Raw genomic sequence first — 22,488 nt, forward strand, 5'->3', positions numbered from 1 at the left:
TGCCTCTGCCTCCACTACCAGGCTGCAAATATTTTTTCCACCAGTAAGTTGCCCTTCATTCCATTATTAGTGTCCATTGATACATAAAAAGAGTTTAAATCTCTGGATTTTTAGTTTGCTTTTTAAGATAGGATCTTGCTATGTCTATGTAGCCCTGCTGACCTAAAACGGACAATTTCGCTTCAGCCTCCTAAGTACTGACATATTAGGCAGGAGGGTACTACATCCAGCTAAATTTTAATTTCATGAAGTCAAACGGTTTCTTCTTTATTCTGTGCTTTTAGTGTTGTGCCCAAGAATCCATGGTAAAAATCAAGGGTCATAAAGATTCACCCTAGGTTTTCTCTGATGGTTCTAAGGTCCTCACCTCATGTCTAAGTCTTGGTTCCACCCTAAGAACAGCTCTCTACAAGCACATAAGGATCCAGCTTCTTTGCATTTTTTTGAAGGTCCCTTGGAATCCCACCATTTACCACCGTCTTCAGTTTTAATGGTATGTGTGCATCTCCAAAGATGTCTATCTCCAAACTGCCTTTTCGCCTGGGCTCTTTAATTTTGCTTTGCTAGCATACATGATGTGGAACTTTGTCAGTAGAGGGCACAGCGGAGACACTTTAGGAGGAAAAGGTCTTGCTTCCAGGTCCTAGCTGTTCCTATAGGAAAAGCAGTTCCCCTTCCTTCCAGCTCCTGTGACACAGGGCAGCCAACAGCTGGAAGCTTCCCCAGGAGCCCTCTGCAGGCTGTTACACAGCTACCCTTGAATTTTCCAGTATCCTGGAGGGTAAACTGGCAATTCAGTATGAGACTTTGTTCTCTGTAATCTAGAATTATGGCCATGCCCTTTCCAACAAAGTCCAGATCTGGTCTGGAGAGGTAAAAAGTGGGGAAGCCATTGGAGGAGCCAGCTCTTTAGGTGTCCTACTTTATGAGTGGATGCTATCATATAAAAGTTACACTAATTTATGTTTTATCATGTATAAATCATAATAGCATATTATAACTACTACTATGTGTCCCATTCTTCCGAGTTTACCTTTATTAACAGAAGCCAATCCTGCCTTATATTTATCAAATTTCCTGTCCAAATTCCAGCAGTCTCTCTCTCCTGATTAGACCCAGACTGCTACATGTAAGATGAGTAAAATATTAAAAGTTTCTGACTAGTACAGGATAAACTTTGTATTTAATGTCTCAACATATTCGCTCACTAAAACCCTGTGATACATCAAGGAAACGAACTCAGAAAAGACTATAAATTTTCTCCACAGTATTACATATCCAGGTCCATTTAATGCTCCAGTGTCTGCCGGTTCTCAACTCTGTTACTTCTTTTTCTTCACAAGGCCTAGAAATGAATCTATGTACATAGCAAGCCCCACTGCTACCCTTCGAAGGAGCTTGATGTCTAAGAACTTAGATCTGGGCAGAGTTCTAGTTCAGAACCAGTCATAACGGCTCCTATCAGCTGATGCTTGCTTTCCTACTGAGAACCTGAATTTAGGGGCAGCATACCCCTATATGACGAGCCCCAGCATATCCACCTCAGCACTCAAGTCTCTGCTAAGCTTCCTTGATAGATACATTTGTCACAACTTACTGTGACAAACTCTATTCTGGTGTGAGAAAAAAAGCCTAACCTTTTCCTTTAGTGGTTCATTCACTACACCCTCTTATTATATTACTGCACTCAGTGCTGTTAAGTCCTAGCAAATCACCAGGCCTGGGATGTCTTGGGAGCCCCCAAAACATCCCCTGGCATGCTAATCACTTTGTTAAATGCTGAGGTGTACAGATAAGTAGGTCCTTTGCCCTCAAGGAACTTCATAGGCTATTTATATTTCCCTTCCTTCACTTCTCTGGTCTTCACTTCTTAGTCTGTACAGCACTTAAGTGGATTAGATACATTTCCCTGAGCTAAATTTCATTCTTAGTGCTGAAGTAATGGTAAGTAAATATTTAATAAGTCCATCAGACAAAATCTGAAATACAGAGCTCTAATAAACTCAAAAGGCTACACATACATTGTTCTCTTTACCTTCCCCACCTTAAAAGTGTTTTTCATTAATAACAAATTGATAAACCCTTGAGCATTCCAGGCGGGGATGTAAAAAAAAAAAAAAAATCAGCTGTTAGGGTTTGCCAGTTCCTTGGGAAGTTAAATGAAGACCTATCACACGACCCAGCCATTTCACTTCCAAGTAACATAAACCATAGACCGGGTATCCAAGCAAATTCTGGACACACTGCTCCCCAGCACTTCTTGCAACTGTAAGCAGCACATCAGTGATAAATAAAGTGTGACTTATATAAACAAGGGCTGTTATTAGGCACACCATGTGGGCCCATCTAGCAGCTTATTCATCCAATTACTGGAGAAAGTCAGACACCAAAAAGGAATGAAATATAAAAAAGTCAGTATCCTAGAAACAGAAAATGAACTGGTGGTTGCTAAAGAGAAATAGAGGGTCAGAATTCCACTGGAGTCATGGAAAATGTCAGGTGATATGGAAGCACTGGTAGTGCTTGACACTGAGAATCTACTATATGCCAACAAATTTCCCACTTTAAGAAGTTAATCTTGAGGCTGGAGAGATGGCTCATCAGTTAAGAGTACCAGCTGTTCTTCCAGAGAATGTAACTCTGATGGCAGCTCACAGCTGATACTCTAGCTACAAGGGTTCCAACAACCTCTTCTGGCCTCCATAGGGACTGCCTGCACATGGTGCAGAGACATACATGCAGACAAAACACCCACATACATAAAACAAAACCAAAAACCTACAATAAGTTTTTTTATTTTTTTTTTGAGACAGGGTTTCTCTGTGTTGCTCAGGGTGGCCTTGAACTCACAGAGATCTGCCTGTGTCTGCCTCCCAAGTGCTGGGATTAAAGGCATGAGCCACCACTGTCCAGCTCGCAATAAATCTTTAAAAGAATGAATTTAAAAAGTTAATATATGTGAATTTTTACTCAACTAAAATGATTTAGCAATACATTATACAGTATGCTAAAGCTGAAGCAAACAAACCTGATATTACTGAAGCTTGGGATAAACCCTACTATAGCAGGTAACACACATAAAGCCCTTATTGGACATCCAGCCTATATACAACACACTAGATACTACAACTATTGGGATATTCCTGTTTTTCAAAGTATTCCTCAAATTAAATGCCTTATGATGTACAGCAAAAAACAGTCTCCTTAACTTAGGACTGGGTTACCTCATGCCTGAATTCCTCTAATAACAGTCTCTTGGTTGGTCCTGAGCAACATGGTCATCAAAATGTACCTCCAAGGCTTTCTTAAGGCCAGGGTTAACTGCCTACAACCACACCTTATCACTTCGATATTAATAGCCCTCTTTATCTTATATGACTAAGTTCGCAAGATTCTAAGCTTGGTCTCACCAGTTTAGTGGCCTCTTGAACCAGTATTCCTATGGAACTTTTTTAAAAAATATGTGTAGTTCTGTACTAAGAATGCAAATAACAGTTGTGCGTGATGATATATACCTGTAATCCCAGCACTCAAGATGTGGAAGCACAGGAGCCACAAGTTCAAGGCTACCCTAAACTACACAAAACAACCTCAACAAACAAAACAAAAAGGAGGCAAACAACAAATTGCCCCATGGATTCTTGTTTCAAGGAACTTTGACTATTAAGGGAGAAGGACATATAAAAAATTAACATAAGCCATGCAATAAATTAAAACAAAGGCCAAGAAAAACAGGCGAATATGGCTGAAAGTGGAATAGGAAAGCATAAACTAATCCTGATTATCAACTTGACTGGTTGAGTAGTGCCTAAGAGATCAATAAAGTACACATCTGGGTAATTTTCAAAAAAGAAAGAAAGAAAGAAAGAAAGAAAGAAAGAAAGAAAGAAAGAAAGAAAGAAAGAAAGAAAGTAAGTTAGTTTTGTTTTCCAAGGCAGGCTTTCTCTATGTTACAGTTCTGGGTGTCCTGGAACTCACTCTGTAGACCAGGCTGGCCTAGAACTCACAGAGATCTATCTGCCTACCTCTGTTTCCTGAGTGCTGGGATTTAAGGTGTACACCACCATCACCCGGCAATTTTCCAAAATTTTAATGTTTCCTTGAAAACTCAAAATACTGTCACTATTTTCCCTCAAATAACAAGCATCCACTTTTAATAAAATGTCTGCCAAGTCCCCAAGCCTCAGTAATCATGGTCTATGGGTTGTTCTTTCAACTAAAAATGGCATCCCTTGGAAAAGCAGCTAGTTCATGTGGTAACTCAAATAATCACAAAAGCACTTTTTACTGCAACAGACAATACGCTCAGTACACACCCATAGGTGCTTTCTACAATGTCATTTTACCCACAAGATTAAAAAGAAGCATAATCAGGGTGGAGAATTAACATTAACAGTAACTGTCGTGCCATTCTCCCCCTTCTTAATGCTAAGTATGTGTCAATGAAGAATATAATTTCTTGGGGGCTAAGGAGGGTGGCTTGGTTGGTAAGGTGCCCTGCTGTACAAAGCATGAGGACTTGAATTCTGATCTCTCTACCACCCACATAAAAGCTGAGAGCAGCACACATCTGTAACCTCAGGGCTGAGGAGACAGAGACAGGAGAGTCCCTGAAGCTCACTGGCTGGCCAACCAGCCAAATCATCAAAGTTTAGGTCTAGTAAGATCTTATCTTAAAAAATAAGGTGGAAAGTGATCAACAACAACATCTAATGCAACCTTTGACTTCAACCTACATGCCTGCACACACACAGGGACATGTGTATACATGGACACAACTGGAATGCAAGTTTGTGCATTCATGGATGTGTATACACTCACACAGAATGTAATTTAATAGTCATTACATTCCTTTACACCAACGGTTTGTCTATGGCATAATAGAACCACACCTTAGTCTGACATGTCATAATTTGTGCAAGAGAGTTACAAGAGGAGAGAACCGCAGTTGTATCACAACTGTGATCAGCCTCTCAGCCTCAAATTCTACACCTTTTAAATGATATCACCATCTACTTGTTTTAAGGATTAAAGTATTATTATATGCAAAATGACCTGCATAGTCCCTGTTCCTTAATGGAGCAACCTTGCCAGAGAACAACAAAGATAATGAGAAACAATGCTTCAGCTATATACAACACTTCCACACCCTAAAATGGGTGGGAGGGCAGGTCTGACCAGTACAGGTTGAGATTCCTGGTGTGTGTCCTCCTTACCTGCACCTACTCAAACAACACACATAGGAAAGCCAAAACAGGCTTATGGTGCCTTTCCTGTGGTTATAGAGCTGCAAAGAGGAAGGGCTTGCTGTGAAACATCTTACTGGAAACAGTCCCGGTGAACAGGTCACATTAAGCTCCACCCCCAACCCCACCCCATACCCTGATGCATCAGTGGATTCATCTGACCCCAAATGAAAACATTCAGGGAGCAGCAGAGGGAACTAACTGTCTGTACTGAACACAGCATACACTTTTTTTATTGTCAATACTCCCTAAACAACACAGAATAACAATTATTTACACAGCACCGACACTGGATTTGTCAACTTATAAAGAGATTTTTTTTTTAAGGTATGCAGGTATATGCGTATGTGTTACTGGGAAAAAAAAACTTCATTTATGTTAGACATGTGAGCAGATTTGGGTGACTGAGTGGATCCTGACACCAATCAGTGCAGACACTGAGGAACAACTATGTTTCCTTCGGGTTGATCAGGGAAATCTCAGTTCAGACTGGTTGAGGTTAAATGACACACTCAAGGGCTCATAGGCAGTAAATAACAAAATGGCCTGGAACCCAAGTTTTCTAACTACAGACTTGGGGTTCTTCCAGCTGGAACTTAGAACTCTCTAAGAAGATGAAATTGTTTTGTGTAATAATTGATAATCATCTGCATCTGGATTTGAGTGGAACAGCAGCCATGATTACAATGCTTATTGTGACTAAATATGCCAAATGATAACCATCAACAAATTACTGTGTTGCGATACTCAGTTCAAACTGGTGCTTCACTAAGCCCAACCAAGGCTTCACAAGCTTTGGCACTTTAAAAACAACAACAACAACAACAACCCTCTTAATTAGCTTCAGAGCACAAAAGAAACATCCCAAATAATCATTCTGTAATATTCAAAAAGTCTCTCTGAGACACACTACCATGTTGAATATCATACTCTATATTTAAATTAACAGTTCTATCCAAAAGTCAATATAGACAAACGATCATTTTTCCCCTTAATTGGTACATACTGGCTGTTTCAATTTAGCTTTTACAGCTGTCTCTTGACTCACACTGCTATTCAACATGTCAAACCAGCTCTATCGCCTATTGGCACGGTGACTTAGGACAACCCTTCTAGGCATCTGTTTTTTTATCTATAACATGTATGTAATTATACTTATACTGTACACAGATGTTAAGAGTCAGCATATCGCAGAGAAGCGCCTGCAGGTCAGCCTATCTTACAGAGAGAAGCTTACAGTCACTGGTACTCTGAGATTTAAGCTAGAAATCCTACCTTTCCTCTCGGTCCCTAAGATCTGCATGACTAAGTACAAATAGGCCTTTCCTATTTCCTACTCCTGTGTCACTTCCAATGCCAACTCCCTGCTATCTCTCCTAGGATCCCTAGAACAATTCCCTGAACTTCCTTTCATTGAGCTGATTCCTTATTCAGGAAGAAGGCAACACTCACTGGTCAGCTGATAATTATCATGCTAAATCTTATTTGAGTGTTTTGCCTGAATATATGTAAATGCACTACATGGTGCATGTTACCCATGGAAGCTAGAAGAAACAGCTGGATCCCCTGGAACTGTTATTAAGGATGGAACAGTTGTAAGCCACCAAATGAGTACTGAAAAACAGACCCAGGTCATCTACAAGAGTAGTGAGCCCTCGTAATTGCTGAGCCATCTCTCCAGGCCAGCATGATAAACTTCAAATAAAAGCACCTGAGAGTCTGATTCGGGTGAATGGGGGTATGTATATGCAATTTCTTCATTCATAAATTACACAGCCAAGTTTCCCCAATTTCGCAAATTTGCAGGGGTCAACACATTGGAAATGCAATGAATTTCATCCAAAATGCAATCATCTTCATGATCATGGTACCTTCCCTGCCAGGTAATTCTTTTTCTCTCAAGATCAAAATCTAAAATCCACAAACTTCCTTTTCTTAAACATGTGATGAATTACCAGGAATTCACAAAACTGTCTTCATCAGTTCCCTTCTTCAAAACACTGGAATCCTGAGTCCACTCAACTAGTCAGTTCCTGCAGTTCCTCCTCTTATAACCCTTCTTGGCAAAAACAAACATTTGGTAGAAGGTGTTTTGTAGGGAAAACCTCTGTGTGTACAATTAAATATTTGAGATAGCTGAGAGACAGATTAAGTGGAAAGGAATCTAAAGAGATGATACTGTGATTTAAGAAGGGGCCCTTCTGAGAAACAGGACTACTATACACATTTGCCAGTAAAAGGCTGAAGGAGAGGCGAGAGGGACCATAATTTTTACACACAGAAAAGGTGCTATACAATTCATGTACTTTAAGTCATGACTGGTCTTATGTCCACTATCAAATGATGACAGTGAGATTCAGAGAAGTTAACTGAGAAGAAAACAGCTACTTACGGTTGAACCATAGTCAGAACTGTAAATGTTCTTTCCATTATATGTTTAACACAGTCTTAGTGCAGAAAAGCCTTCTCTCTAAGGCCAGGCAAGAACGGATGATCTAGACACTGGCTTAGCAAACTGATTCTCTTCTGGCAATGGAGGAAACCTATAGTATTATTCCCAGTGGTGCCTTTTAATGTAAAGACAGGCCACTTGGTTCCTTGTTAAAATGCAGGCTCTATAGATCAGAGCTGGTCTGAGTGACACCTGAAGTTCTCATCTCTTCTAGCTGACACATGATGAAGCTGAGATACCTGGTCCACACTCTAAATAGGTTACTCTGAGGAGTTCTCAATCCTAGTTGATAACTGGGCAACCATTTAAAACTACTGAGTTCTGAGTCCCAGATTGATGCTAATACCAAACTGGGACCAATGGACTATACTATAGCAGATAACTTCTTCCCTACAGTTCTTCATCTCAAAAAATACATTTTTGATGAGAAGTACACTTGAACACATTGGCACAGGGAACCACTTCCTAACTATAACCCCAGCAGCACAAACACTGAGAGAAACAATTAATAAATGGGGCCTGCTGAAAATGAAAAGCTTCTGTAAAGCAAAGGACACGGTCAACAAGACAAAACGACAGCCTACAGAATGGGAAAAGATCTTCACTAACCCCACATCAGACAGAGGTCTGATCTCCAAATTATACAAAGAACTCAAAAAATTGGACACCAAAAGAACACATAATCCAATTTTAAAAAATGGAGTACAGACCTAAACAGAGAACTCTCAACAGAGGAATCTAAAATGGCTGAAAGACACTTAAGGAAATGTTCAACATCCTTAGTCATCAGAGAAATGCAAATCAAGACAACTCTGAGATTCCACCTTATACCTGTAAGAATGGCCAAAATCAAAAACACTGATGACCACTTATGCTGGAGAGGATGTGGGGAAAAGGGAACACTCTGCACTGCTGGTGGGAATGCAAACTGGTACAACCCCTTTAGATGTCAGTGTGGCGATTTCTCAGAAAATTAGGAAACAACCTTCCTCAAGACCCAATAATACCACTTTTGGGTATCTATCCAAAGGATGCGCAATCGTGCTACAAGGACATGTGTTCAACTATGTTCATAGCAGCTTTGTCATAGCCAGAACCTGGAAACAACCTAAATGCCCCTCGACTGAAGAATGAATAAGGAAAATGTGGTACATTTACACAATGGAGTACTACACAGCAGGAAAAAAAATGACATCTTGAATTTTGCAGGAAAATGGATGGAGCTAGAAAACATTATTTTGAGTGAGGTTACCCAGACAAAGAAAGACAATTATCACATGTACTCTCTCATAGGCGGTTTTTAAACATAAAACAAAGAAAGCCAGCCTACAACCCACAATCACAGAGAACTTAGACAACAATGAGGACTCTAAGAGAGACTTACATAGATCTAATCTACATGGGCAGTAGAAAGTAAAAAAAGACAGGATCTCCTGAGTAAATTGGGAGCATGGGGACCTTGGGGGAGGGTTGAAGGGGAGAGGGAAGAGGAGAGGCAGGGAGGGGAGCAGAGAAAAATGTAGACCTCAATGAATATCAATAAAAAATACATTTTTGTTAGGTGTGTGTGTACCCCTGAGATGTGTGCATATATATGCATTTCGTGCATTTTCCCACATGTGTGAATGCATTGTGTGTAGATGCAAGTTGGCTAGTGCATATGAAAGATTGAAGCTGATGGCAGTGGTCTTCCTCAATCTACAGATTTTGTGAGGCAGGGTCTCTTGCTGAACCCAGATTTTACCAACTGTGGCCAGTGAAGCCAGCCTGCTTGCTGTGGGGATCCTGTCTCAGCCTCCCACACGGAAACACATGGTGCTGAGCATCCAAATTCCAGCCCTTGCCTGCACAGTAACCACTTTATCTACCAAGCCATCTCCCCAGTCCCTGTCAAGTCTTAATACTTTTCAAACAGCATTCTATTTAATTATTTGGGGGAGAGGGAGGCATGCCACACTATTTATATGGAGGTCAGAGGGCAGTTTGTAGAAGTCAGTTCTTTCCTTACACCTTGTAGGTCACAGGGATCAAACTCAGGTCATCAGGCTTGAAGGCCTTACCCACTGAGCCATCTCACTGACACCTTCTGTTTTATGATACAAGTCTCTGAATGTAGCCCAAACTGGCCTTGAACTCCTAACTTTCCTGCCTCAGCCTTCCATGTGCTGCAATTCTAAGGGTGTGTGTCCCATCACACCGACTTAAGAAATTAAATGATCAGTTAGCAAAAGCACTGAGAACAAATTTGGAAATGTTTTACATATTGGCTTGCTTAATCCTCAAGCTGCATTTTTGAGGCTGATTCCTACATCACAGCTCATTTATATATAAGGAAAACAACCCAGCAAGAGACAGCGACTTGCCCAAGGTCAGCTAGAGAAGAGCAGCGCTCAGAGCTCAGACTCGAGTCCCTCTGGTCTCAGCACCAAGGCTCTCAAGCACACCACCAACTGTACTGCTCAGAGGCACATCTGAACATACAAACCACATGGGTCACCTCAGAGATGTCATCTAGGGAAAGCTAATGCTTTTATTCCGACATGCTGCCATCATTCAAAACATCACCGCTAAACTACAGCACACAACAGTTCTTGTTCAGAAAACAAAAATGCCTTCAGAACCAACATGTGCTTGAAATAGCTTTAACTGGGCTAAAAGCTCATTTGAGGATGGACGAAACCAGGAAAAGCAAATTCCGACTAAGTTTTTAAGAGGAAAATCCAGAGTCAGAACTGGAAAATGTTTTCCTCTCACTGGTATCTAAAGCTGATTCAAACCAGTTCTTTCTGTCTTGCACAAAGCTACTATCGCCAGAGCCAGGTGACTGTCTGAAGGACAGCACTCATTCGGACGCACAGATTCCGTTACGTGCTTTCCTTTTAGAAATCATCCTTTTAGTCACATCTAAACAAAAACATTTCTCCTTGACTACCAATATAAACATGTCTGTGCTCAAAACTGTCTTGAAGCTTATTAGTTTTCCTCTCTGCTGAAAAGCAACTGCTTTAATTTCAGAATTTAATTATTTTATTTATTTACACCCATCCATATAAAAATAAATGCCATAACTGGACATTAATGAATCACTTAATTGCATGTAATACCATAAAAGAAATAGTGCAAAGGTAGCTAACTACATTTCTAAAACACGCACCCAAATACCCTCACATACAAGGGATAAAGGCATACACAAGTACGGTAGGGATTTAGTTATAAAAAGATATTATATTTTTATATCTGGTGAGCTCCTTTGTGAAAGAAACATGTCCTTTTTTCAACAAAGAAAATATTCTGCAATTCAGAAATGATTTATAAAATTTTTTCTCAAACGAAGCATTAATGCAGATCAGCATAATTCCACGCAACCAACCTCTGTTTGAACTGGACTCCCCACACCTTAGTGAGGCCACCGTTCCCCTCTACAAACTCCTACTCCACCCCCACCCCACACACACCCAACGCCCCACCAACCTCACAGGGGTTCCTGGGCTGGTCCATGGAATCTGATGACATCACTCTCTCTTCCTTCCTGGAATTCTAAACCCTGCTGCTCTCCCCTTGCATACAGCTACCATCTCCATGGCAACCTCACCTCCTCCTGCTTCCCTATTGGCTTCATGGAGCAGGATACACAAAAAGGTTTTCCGTTCTGCCCCCACTGCCCGCCCGCCCGCAAAAATGATGCTTTCAACAGGAACCTGAGCTAAATTTAGCTACTTGCGATTCTGTGTCTTATGACTCAGAAAACATGGAAATATCCTCCTTCCTATAGTCTACCCGCCCCTAAACCACACCCCAAAGGGGTTGTTTCTCCTTCTGTCTGGCCCCCAACTCAAACAGCAGTATGTGCTGAGCCTTTAGATCTTCTGCCCCACATACAGAGAACATTCCCCACTCACCTCCTCCCATCAGGAGAGGAAAAAACAGAACAATAACAAAAACACAGTTGGGGCATTTCATGTAGGGGGAACATCAGTCTCTGCTGCCTCCTTCCACCCTAAGTGAAGGAGACAAAAGCCATGCCTACAGGCAGAACAGTATCTGCCCTCTGACGGAACTTCCTCCATTACAGAAACAGGAGTGGGGAGGGGAGAGTGAAAGCTGACACAATGCAAATTCTGCACCCATGCTCATCTCACAGGCTGACCTACTATGGAAACTGGAGCAGGATCTCACACCCATCACCTACAAAGTAGCTCCACATAGGGATGCTCTCAAAACTGCTGACAAAAGGAATGGGAAGCAGTTTAGATCCCTGAGTCAAAGGGACTGAGTGAGTTGACACAATAAATTCCTGAAGTTTTAATGAAATATCCGAAACTACCACAGAAGATGAACTTCTAGAAAATGACCTTTTCATAATCATAGACATGCTATAAAATATGTATATAATATCTCAAACCCCTGGACAGTCCCTTCGAAGGTCTCCACTTCAGGAACTGGTCTATGCTTAGTGTGCATCTGGAACTGATCGTACTCTTCCCTTAATTCAAGCTCTAATTCTAAAGTGACCCCCACTCTCCCTAAATAACAAGTAAAATTGGAGCAGGGCTTTGCTTCTCAATCCAGCTGTCCATTTCCCATCTAGGAAGAGATTCTTTCTCAGAACCTACTTGGCTGATCTAAACTAAGTATGCCCTATGTGACTCTGTGATGTGGGATTCCCCTCTATATGCTGTGAATATCATTGGTTAATAAAGGAACTGCTTTGAGCCTATAGCAGAGCTACAGAGGAACAGAGCTAGACAGGAAAAACTAAACTGATTGCTGGGAGAAAGGAGGCAGAGAGAGGAGAAGCCGTGTAGCCCACCAGAAAAAGATGCCGGAACTTTAGCCGGTAAACCACAGCAACATAGTGATACACAGATTAATAGAAATGGGTTAAATTAAGGTATAAGAGTTAACCGATAAGAAGCTAGAGTTAATGGGCCAAGCAGTGGTTTAAATAATATAGTTTCTGTGTGATTATTTCAGGCTGAGCAGCCAGGAACCAACAAGCAGCTCCTCCTTCAACAACTCTGAGAGACTAAGCATAAGCTGTAACTAAGCTGGAAAAGCACCAAGCAGGTCAGAGCCTTCTATCAGAAAAGGGGGCAGATAAAATAAGGCACACCCAGGAAATTTGAGGGTTTGGTACTGGGCAGAAACTCAGCTCCAAGGCACACATTTTCCAAGGGGGTGGCATCCAAGTAGCATAATTCTGCATGGCAAAAGATAGTATTCTTAAACTAATATGCAAAGCCATCTAGAATAAGTTTCAAAAGTGCATGAGGAACACTAAAGACTCTTGTCCCAATAGTGGCGGCAGACAGGATTAGCCTACCTCTGAGATGGAGGCAGATGCTCTCCAAACTCACCCCTAACAAACGTTAGTCCTTGGATGAAATCACTCATACAGCACTGCTGTAAGTGACTCCATAGACTATCATAAGCACAATTTTTATATAATTTATATATCCTTACTTCATGTGCATTGGTGTTTTACTGCATGTATGTCCATGTGAAGGTCAAGTCCCCTGGAACTGGAATTACAGACAGTTGTGAACTGCCATGCAGATATTGGGAATTGAATCCAGGTCCTCTGGAAGAGCAGTCTTAACTGCCAAGCCATCTCTCTAGCACTGAGCACAATTTTTAACCCTCACAGATGGTGACCTTATTCTACATGGGAAGACCCAAGTGGCCTCTGAGACTGTCCATCGTATCAGCAACTGAAGACAAAAACAGTGAGTTGGATATATTCTTATCTCCACTCTGAAAATGAAAAGTTCAAAAAGTCAGTGTGTCTAATATCTCCCTCAGGTCTCTCAACTCCAAAACCTACACTGTTTTTTACTCTCATTCACACACAGTCATAATTATAAAAAAAAAGTCTAAAATATCATCTCTTATGTCATCAAAAAATATAAGTTGTTGGACATCAAAATTAATGTCATACTTTTGATGCATTAATTACCATTGTTAACTATAAGTGGGTACTCAACAGTTACTAATTTATTATTCTAATCCTATTGTTCTAAACTTCTGAACAAACGGTAATGGTTTTACTCAGATCTTTTAAAATTAAGATGAGCTTGAGAAATTACATGCTGAAGTGAAATTACAAAAATTCAGATAACATATTATGGAATTTAATTTTCTTGTGTTTGAGATAAAAAATTATCAGAGTCTTAATGTCTACACTGACCCAGTATAGTCATATATGCCTATATAGTCTCATTTGCTTGTTCTGCTCTGATGGGGAGCAGTTGTAAACAGGTTTTGGCACCTGGAATGGAATCCAGAGCCTCACACATGCTAAATATGAGCAGTTCACTCACTATTGATTGAGCTACGCCTCACCTCCTCATCCATCAGCTTTACTCCAGAAACCCTAATGTAGTCAGAATCTATATTACTTATAATTTCCACATTCTACATACAGAATCAGAGCATTTCTGCAGGGATCTCACTAAAATTAAACCAGTTGATTAGAGGACCATGCTAAAGAGGCCAAGGTCACATGTCTGATACTCGTGGGATCCAGTTGGCATCACTTCTCTCCTACTGCCACACAGAATTATTAACAACATATGTGCCTGCTTTCACCAAAAAGTAATGTAACCTACATCTTATGAAAACAAATTCTAAGCATGCATCTATCAATAATACATAATATAATTAGCTTTTATCCTTTAGAAAATAGATACTGAATTCTGATATTCATTAACACTTATCACAACCAAGTCTCAAAAGATAAGTGCTTTAGGCAAATAAACACAATTCATGACATGCAACACAGCAAAAGTATACACTTGTAGGGGGAGAGTAAACCATGTGGTTAGCACCAGAGAGGGTGCATGAAGCACATAATTAGCAAAATTCATTAGGTAAAGATTCTTAGGTGAAGAATGGAGGCAAAGGTATCCCACGAAGAAAGAACAAAAAGCTACAAACGAAGGAGAGAAGCAAGGCAACACAGCAAACAGAGAAAACTTTAAGGTACATTGTAAAGGCCAGGTTAAAAGTTGAGAAAAATGACCAGTCAATAGAAGGCACAGGCAATCTCTCTTAAGAACTTCCACAGCAGATGGGGTTTGCTTAGAATGTCTTTTTCTGTTAGTTCTCCAAAAGGTAATGGGTTAAAACATTTTAATGTTAGCCAGGCGTAGTGGTGCAGCCCTTTATCCCAGCACTGAGGCAGGAACAGGAGGATCTGTGTGAGTCTGAGGTAAGCCTGGTCTACAGAGTTAGTCTAGAACAGACACAGAGAAACCCTGTCTTGAAAAACAAATACAGACAAACAAAAAAAGTTGATATTATGTAAACAGTTTTTATATTTAAAGTGTCCATGGCAAAATTAAAGACCATAAAGAGGTTATGCCCTGAAAACAAAGCAGCTAAGAACACTGATGAAGAATGTTCTTCTGTCCAGAGAACAAGTCCAAATTTTCTGTCTGATGAGGACAGTGAACATTTTCTTGTTCTTCTCAGAGATCTGGTTTGAAAGTAAACAGGAGATTATTTATAGTGTCTCTCTTTTCCTATGTCTCTTTAAAAAGATTATTAGCATACTGAATGTTTGATAAGGAAATTACAATTTTCAAAAGGTCCCTTCATCCCCATGCAATACTCTAACACTTAAATGTATGTGTGTATTACATCCGACCAGGTAGCAGAGAGATGAACACTGGTGCTCAACTGGCTTTCTCACTTTTCCTTTTTAACTCGATCTAACCCCTAGCAGGGGTTGATGCTGGCCACAACAAGGTAGGTCTCCTTCCTCAAAGAACAGGTAATGCCACAAGGAATAGCTCTAAGGGATTCCAAATCCATCCAAGTTGGCAACAAAGACTATCTCAAGTTTATAAATCATGCTGTCATGTACATCCTTGTACACACTCTTATGGCAATCATATATATATATATATATATATATATATATATATATATATATATATATACATTGCAGGTTTCTGCTGCTGTGGCAAGGAGTCGGATTGCTATAGTGCACTCCTGTTTTCAGCTTTGGGAGATACTGCCAACCATTAGTTCTCCAAAGCTATGCTACTTAACCTTTTCTCCAGCACTGTATTAGGACTGCAGGTGCTGAATGTCCGCCTTCTTCATTCAGTCATTCCGAAGGCGGGGTAAGAGAACCTCACTGTGGCCATCTGCTTTACCTAGAATAGTCATGTGACCATTTTTTTGAACGGCTGGATATCATGTTTTGTAATGTACCTATTCATATATGCTGCCCGCTTTGCTACTGGGTTTTTTTAATTATTTATAGAATTCCTTTTATATATTGAGTTGCAAGAATAATTGACCTATTCTGGATAGCAGCCAAATCTGTGTGTTGCAAATACTTGTCCAATTCTGTAATTTGCTTTTTTATTTTCTTAACAGTGTCCTTTAATGAGTAGTTATTCCTAAAATTAATGCATTCAGATATCCTGAATCTTCTGAATAGCCCTGTTCTGTGGTGATATTTTGTTTGTGCACTAACAAATGAAGCTTCCCTTAAGATCAGAGGGCTGAGCTAGTCACTAGTTAACTATAGAGTTCTGGAAGTCTGTACAGACAGACAGGAAGTCATATGGCTGGGCAGAGAGAGGAATATAAGGCAGGAGGAGACAGGAACTAGGCCCTTTTTCAGCTGAGGAGTTAGCAAGGTAAAAGAAAGATGGGCAGTATTTAAAAGAATACAGTTTCCGTGTAATTATTTCGGGTAAAGCTAGCCAGTGGTTGGGAGCCGGGCGGTGGGAAGCCGGCCCGCAGCTCCACACTACAGAATGGCACCCAGACGTGGATGGCTGAATCCAGAGAAAGCTTGGGAAAGCTTGGGAAGGAATGGAGTGAAGCATGTTTTCTTGGTAGCAGCAATTTCTCAGGTTTGGCTAGCAAGCGCTCTCATCTAAGAGAGGCTTCCTGACTCAGCTTTAACTGCAAAACCGTGCAGCTCTTTTAAGAGGTCCTGCCATGTAGCTGGAAAGCTAAGGATCTAGCCGCCAAAGCAACGGCTTTAATCCTACCCAGATTGCTCAGTAATTTAAAGGCTTGTGTGGTCAGAAAAAGAGATACAGTAAAGAGAGATTAAAAAACAAAAAAACAAACAAAAAAAAACCTCTAAATGATTTACAGTGTGTTAAAAATATATGCAGGCAGCCGGGCGGTGGTGGCGCACGCCTTTAATCCCAGCACTTGGGAGGCAGAGGCAGGCGGATCTCTGTGAGTTCGAGACCAGCCTGGTCTACAAGAGCTAGTTCCAGGACAGGCTCCAAAGCCGCAGAGAAACCCTGTCTCGAAAAACCAAAAAAAAAAAAAAATATATGCAGGCTAAAAGTTAAAGTTCTTAAGGTAAAAAAGAGAGAGAGAGAGAGAGAGAGAGAGAGAGAGAGAGAGAGAGAGAGAGAGAGAGAGAGAGAGAGAGAGAGAGAGAGAGAGAGAGAAAGCAAGAAAAACGGAAGTAGTTTGTTGTGGTGGTACACACCTTTAATCCCAACACTTGGGAGACAGAGGTAGATTGACCTCTGTGACTTCAAGGTGTGGCAGGACACACCTTTAATCCCAATGCCTGGGAGGCAGAGACAGACAGATCTCTGTGAGTTCAAGGTGTGGTAGCATACACTTTTAATCCCAGCAGAGGCAAGTGGATCTCTGAGAGTTCAAGGACAACCTGGTCTACAGGGTTATTCCAAGACAAAGATAGACAGAGAACCTGTCTCAAAAAATAAAAGTAAAAATAAACGAAAAAGAGGTTAAAATAAAGTCGTATAAGATGGAAAATACACAGAGAATCTTGATACTGTATACTATTATGCTCTTTTTGAATTGTTTGAATGCTGAGGAAGAAGCAACAGCTGCTAAAAGATATTTGTTTATAAATGCTGCTGAACTAATCCAAGATAGATATTTTGAAAATACCTTGACTTCAGAATTTGGATCTAAGGATATGATACTTTGGAAAAGAGTTTCTTCTTTTGTTTTTACAGAAAATGAGACCCTATGGATTGCATCTATCCCAATATGGTATGATAGACCACGGCCTCCTGAAGGTTGCTGTGAACAACTTCAGAAAATTACTTCACCCAACTGATGACTGAGATGAACCTGGCATACAGGTTATACCATGAAAGATCTGATTAACAGCGTCCCCATTCAGCAGGAAGCAGTTTGGAGAGAAATAACTGCGCCCATATTCCCAAATATTGTTTATAAATGTTCTTTTACATTTAAAGGGGATATGATATAGGTATGAATAATTTGCATTGGTATAAATCTTGACTTATTGATACAAGTTTAAGGTCAATTTTGTTATATGTATATGTATTTCTAATAATGATTAAGGTATTGTAATTGTGTAGTTCATTTAAAAATGTAATGTATAATTAGGAAATATAGGTTGATAATGGATAGTCATCAATAATAGTCAAGCTTGTAGTCATGTTAGTTAGATTTTCTAGATGTACATAGATATATTTTAGATAGACATTCTTCATACCTTCCAAAGACTACAGAATATAACATTTAATGTTTTAATAAGTTGGGACTGTTCATGACAATGAGACACATCTGCTCCTGGCAGCACCAGCTACTTCAAGAGGAAGAAGGGCATTGAAGAGGCTCCTTATTGATAGCCATTTGGGCAAGAAACTGCTCTTGCCTGGACTGTTGGCATAAACTGGACACAAAGAACCCTCAGAGAGAGGACTGCTGAACTTGCCTAAATGTGAGATGATTCTATGGGGTTCCTGACTCATGAAAGAGTCTGCGAGACATTCTGCAGGACACAGCAGATAGTGACTGAACTGCCTTTGAAATTTCCTGCTTCATGGAAATGTTTGCTGGATACTATGGGCTTGTAGGCCGAAGATGGATACCCCAACAGTACAAAAGAACTTTGGTTGACTGTCCAGGCAGCAAGATGTCTCTGTGATTTCTAGAGTTTTGCAAGTTGCTTACTTCTCATTTACTTAGGTAATATTATATCCTTCTGGAATCTTTGATGGAGTTGAAGAATAGATAGATAGTTATAGTTATCCTTAGTTATGATAAAAGATAAAGTAGATATAAATACTGTAACTAATTCTTACTTGATAACTGTCTTGTTATATGTAATTTTACTATGTTAAAGTTAAAGCCTTTCTTTTTTGTTTAAACAGAAAAAGGGGAAATGATGGAGGATTCTCACTGGCTAATAAACTGCCTTGGCTTTTTGATAGGGCGGGATTTAGATAGGTGGAGTAGACAGAACAGGAAGAAGGAAGTGAGGTAGATGGCTCAGACAATTGCCCCTGCCTCTCCTCTCTGGGGCAGACTGCTGTGCCTCTCCTCAGGGAGAGAGATGTGATGAAGCCAGCCACCAGGTCAGACATACTGAATCTTTCCCGGTAAGACACCACTCGTGGTGTTACACAGATTATTCTATACGGGTTAGTCAAGATGTGAGTAAGAGGCTGAAACTAATGAGCCAGGCAGTGTTTAAATGAATACAGTTTGTGTGTTGTTGTTTTGGGTTTTAGGCTAGCTGTGGGGGGCGGCGGAAATTCAGCCTGCCGCTCCTCACTACACTGTGGCTTGCTCCTTTGTCTCTCTGCTCTTTCAGCATTTACCCCGATACCAGGCTCCAGGTTTTTATTATTAAGACCAATTAAAATTCATGCAACACTGTTCAAATAAAGAGTATCATGAAATGATGGCTGTGGTGGAGGGGTTATGCCAACTTGATACATGCTAAAGTCATCTGGAAAGATGGAACCTCAACTGAGAAAATACTCTCACCAGACTGACCTGCAGGCAAGCCTGTGGTACACTTCCTTTACTGATGAGTGATGTGGGTCACTCCTGGTCTGGTGGATCTATGTGCAATAACAAAGCAGACTGAGCAATCCTCTGTCTTAGCTACTGTTTGAGCCCCGGCCCTGACTACCCTCAGCAATGAAGTGTGAGCTGACAGTTTTCAGCTGAGATAAGCCCTTTCTCCCTACGTTGTCATGGTTATGGTGTTTTAACACAGCAATAAAACCCTAAGACAATATCTGTCTGCTTTCCTCTAGAAACGTTAACAAAGTAGCACTTTAAAATCATTTAAGATTCCCAGGCATATTGTACACCAGATAGATATACATAAAATGCATAAAAGAAGTTTCTGCTACCATATAGGAAGGACAACTCAAACTTTATCCTAGGGTTTAGAGGGGTCACCAGTCACAAGATAGTATAGCTAACAAGCCTCTCCACAAGAAGTACTATACAGTTTAAACTTCCAGTCTTCAAAACTTTATACATATCTAGTCTTAAAATACTTCATTACATGAACAAAAACAAGCTCATACATTAACCTCAGTTGACAGCATGATTCAAATATAAGTTGTATCAAGCAATTAAATCCAAGGATTTTGAAATCAGAGTGCCCAAAATAATAAATAATTCTCCATTATCCTTGCTCTGAGCAATTTCTACTTCAACAAAGAATATGAGGGGAAATTTACTTTATTACCGCAACTGCCTCTTCAATTCACAGATCTAAAATCCACATCATTTAACAGTTTTCATAAATGTATAAAAAAGATCTTTAAAGGGAAAGTTACAAGTATTTTCTAAGACAACTATCTAAAATAAGTATTTTCCACAATGTAAAAACAAAACAAAACAAAATAACTAGGTCATTCCAGACAGAGAAGAGCAGAAGGGAAAACATGTATGTGTACACACATGCTGTCATACACCCAGACAACCCTACTCTTTTCCCAAAATGTTTTCTAATTCTTTTGCCCATAACTGTTTATCTCTTTCTTCATGGTCTTGGAAAGGTTATTTAAGAAAAAAACCAAAAACAAAAACAACAACAAAACCCTAGTCTTAAGAAAGAGAACCAGTAAGCTAGAGATTTTATATATACAAACACTTGTCATAAAACAAAGATTTACAGTTCAATTCAAGATCGAAAGCTGAAAGGGGCTAAAGGAAAGAACAATTTTGTTAGATGAACAGAGTTTTACAAAGCACAGTTACTGAATTCTCCCCACACCCATATTTATAATATGTCTTAAGATAGAACTTGTGCTCTAAACATGCAGAACAGGTGAGCAAGATGCCTCCCACCCGGAATTCCAGGTGGACCAAGCAAGGACCGACTGGTGAGCTTCAGAAAGACTCCAGGACAGTAACCGTCAAGAGAATCCCCTCCTCCTCTTTCCAATATGGGTGGGTCTGGATTAGCAGCTTTTTATACAGATTTGAGTCATTCTACAATTGCTCTGAATATTTTTCAACTAAAGAGAGTAGGGACATCTTTTAGAGACATGTCTCCCCTAAAAACAATAGCTAAACAGCTTGCCTCTATCTCTCTCTAGTATTAATGTTGTATATATCAGAGGGAGGAAGTTAGCTAACCTAACAAAATAAGATAATGAAAACAAACAAAAAGCTTAGAATATGGACTGGAGAGATGGCTCAGAGCTTAACCCTAACCCTAACCTTACCCTATTAAGAGCACTGTCTGCTCTTCCTGAGAACCTGAAGTCAATTCCCAACAACCACATGGTGGCTCACAACCATCTAATAATGAGATCCGTATGCTCTCTTCTGGCCTGCAGGCATAAATTTAGGCAGAATACTGCATATATAATAAATAAATCTTTAATAAAAAAGTGTAAAATTATTTCTGTCTTCTAGGTCACTGCACCCTTTTAAGGAGTTTCTGGGAAAGATTTGGCAGAAGAATGTACAGCACCTGGGACACAGAACACAAGAGTTAATCCTGTCTCTGACAGTCACTAGTTCTGTGACGTAGTGAAAACAGCTTTCCTATGTGAAAGGGGAAATGAGGTTGCCTACCTGACAATTCTAATGAAGAAGAGATAGATAATAGAGGCCTTGTACTCAATAAATGACAGCCACTCAAAAGGTGCACACCTTGGCTAATAATAATAAAGAGGACCTTATTGGTCACCTAAGAACACTACAAGTCATGGGTGTTTAAATATGGGTAATCTCCTTCAGCTGCAAAGCTAGGGCTCATTCATAATAAAGGTGATCATATGACCTGTCTTAAGGCATTCCACTTCAAATACTCCGACCAATCATGAACATCGAAACATCCAGATAGTAAATCTTACTACTCATTCATCACATACAGTTCATGTTTGGCTCAAGAAAAATCTAAGGGGAAGGCCACACAGACGGTTCCATGAGTACTGACACTTGCCGCCAAGTCTATTGACCTAAGTTCAATCACCAGAACCCACACGAAGGAAGGAGAAACGGGCTTCCGTAAGTTCTCCTCTAACTAAGCTAAACAGACTGGAATTGGGCTGCAAAGACCCAGATAAACCCTAGGGATGGCAGAGTTTCTGCAATCATCAGCTAGATCTAAAAAACTGAGAGTTGAGATCAGCACACCCTCAGTCATTAAGCACTTGAACCAAAATAGAAAGTCAAGTATATGTTTTTGATGGCATCTAGAAGGCCCCAAAGAATAATTCACAGAGTCTATAGCAAAGCATCACAGAATCCTCTTTTAAGCCGTGCAGGCCTGAGATACTCTGCAGCGGCTGAAAGGACAGCTAAATCCAAGCCAGTGTCACACAGGTATACTTCCTTGGTAACGACACGACCCAGGGTCTGAATGCAAAACACCTTCCTGAGTTCAAGGTCATGCTTGCCCTTTGGTACAGACACAGCTTGTGGTGCACAGTGAGTGCTGCAAGTGAACAAACCACCACACACCAGTATTCTGTATTCTGGACTCTTTAGAAAGACTGCCAGGATGCTTTGAAAATTAAAAATAAAGAGGGCCTTGGTTTT

General features: G+C 40.3%; 1 protein-coding gene and 1 pseudogene across 15 annotated transcripts in view; both read right to left on the minus strand.

The window, feature by feature from the left end:
- Positions 1-22,488, minus strand: part of Rbfox2 (RNA binding fox-1 homolog 2) — a 255,764-nt gene that overhangs the window by 176,843 nt on the left and 56,433 nt on the right. The gene's annotated exons all lie outside the window — the stretch shown is intronic.
- On the minus strand, positions 6,986-7,137 carry LOC119824134 (annotated as a pseudogene).

Source organism: Arvicola amphibius, chromosome 9 (genome assembly GCF_903992535.2).
Source record: "Arvicola amphibius chromosome 9, mArvAmp1.2, whole genome shotgun sequence".
Taxonomy (NCBI): domain Eukaryota; kingdom Metazoa; phylum Chordata; class Mammalia; order Rodentia; family Cricetidae; genus Arvicola; species Arvicola amphibius.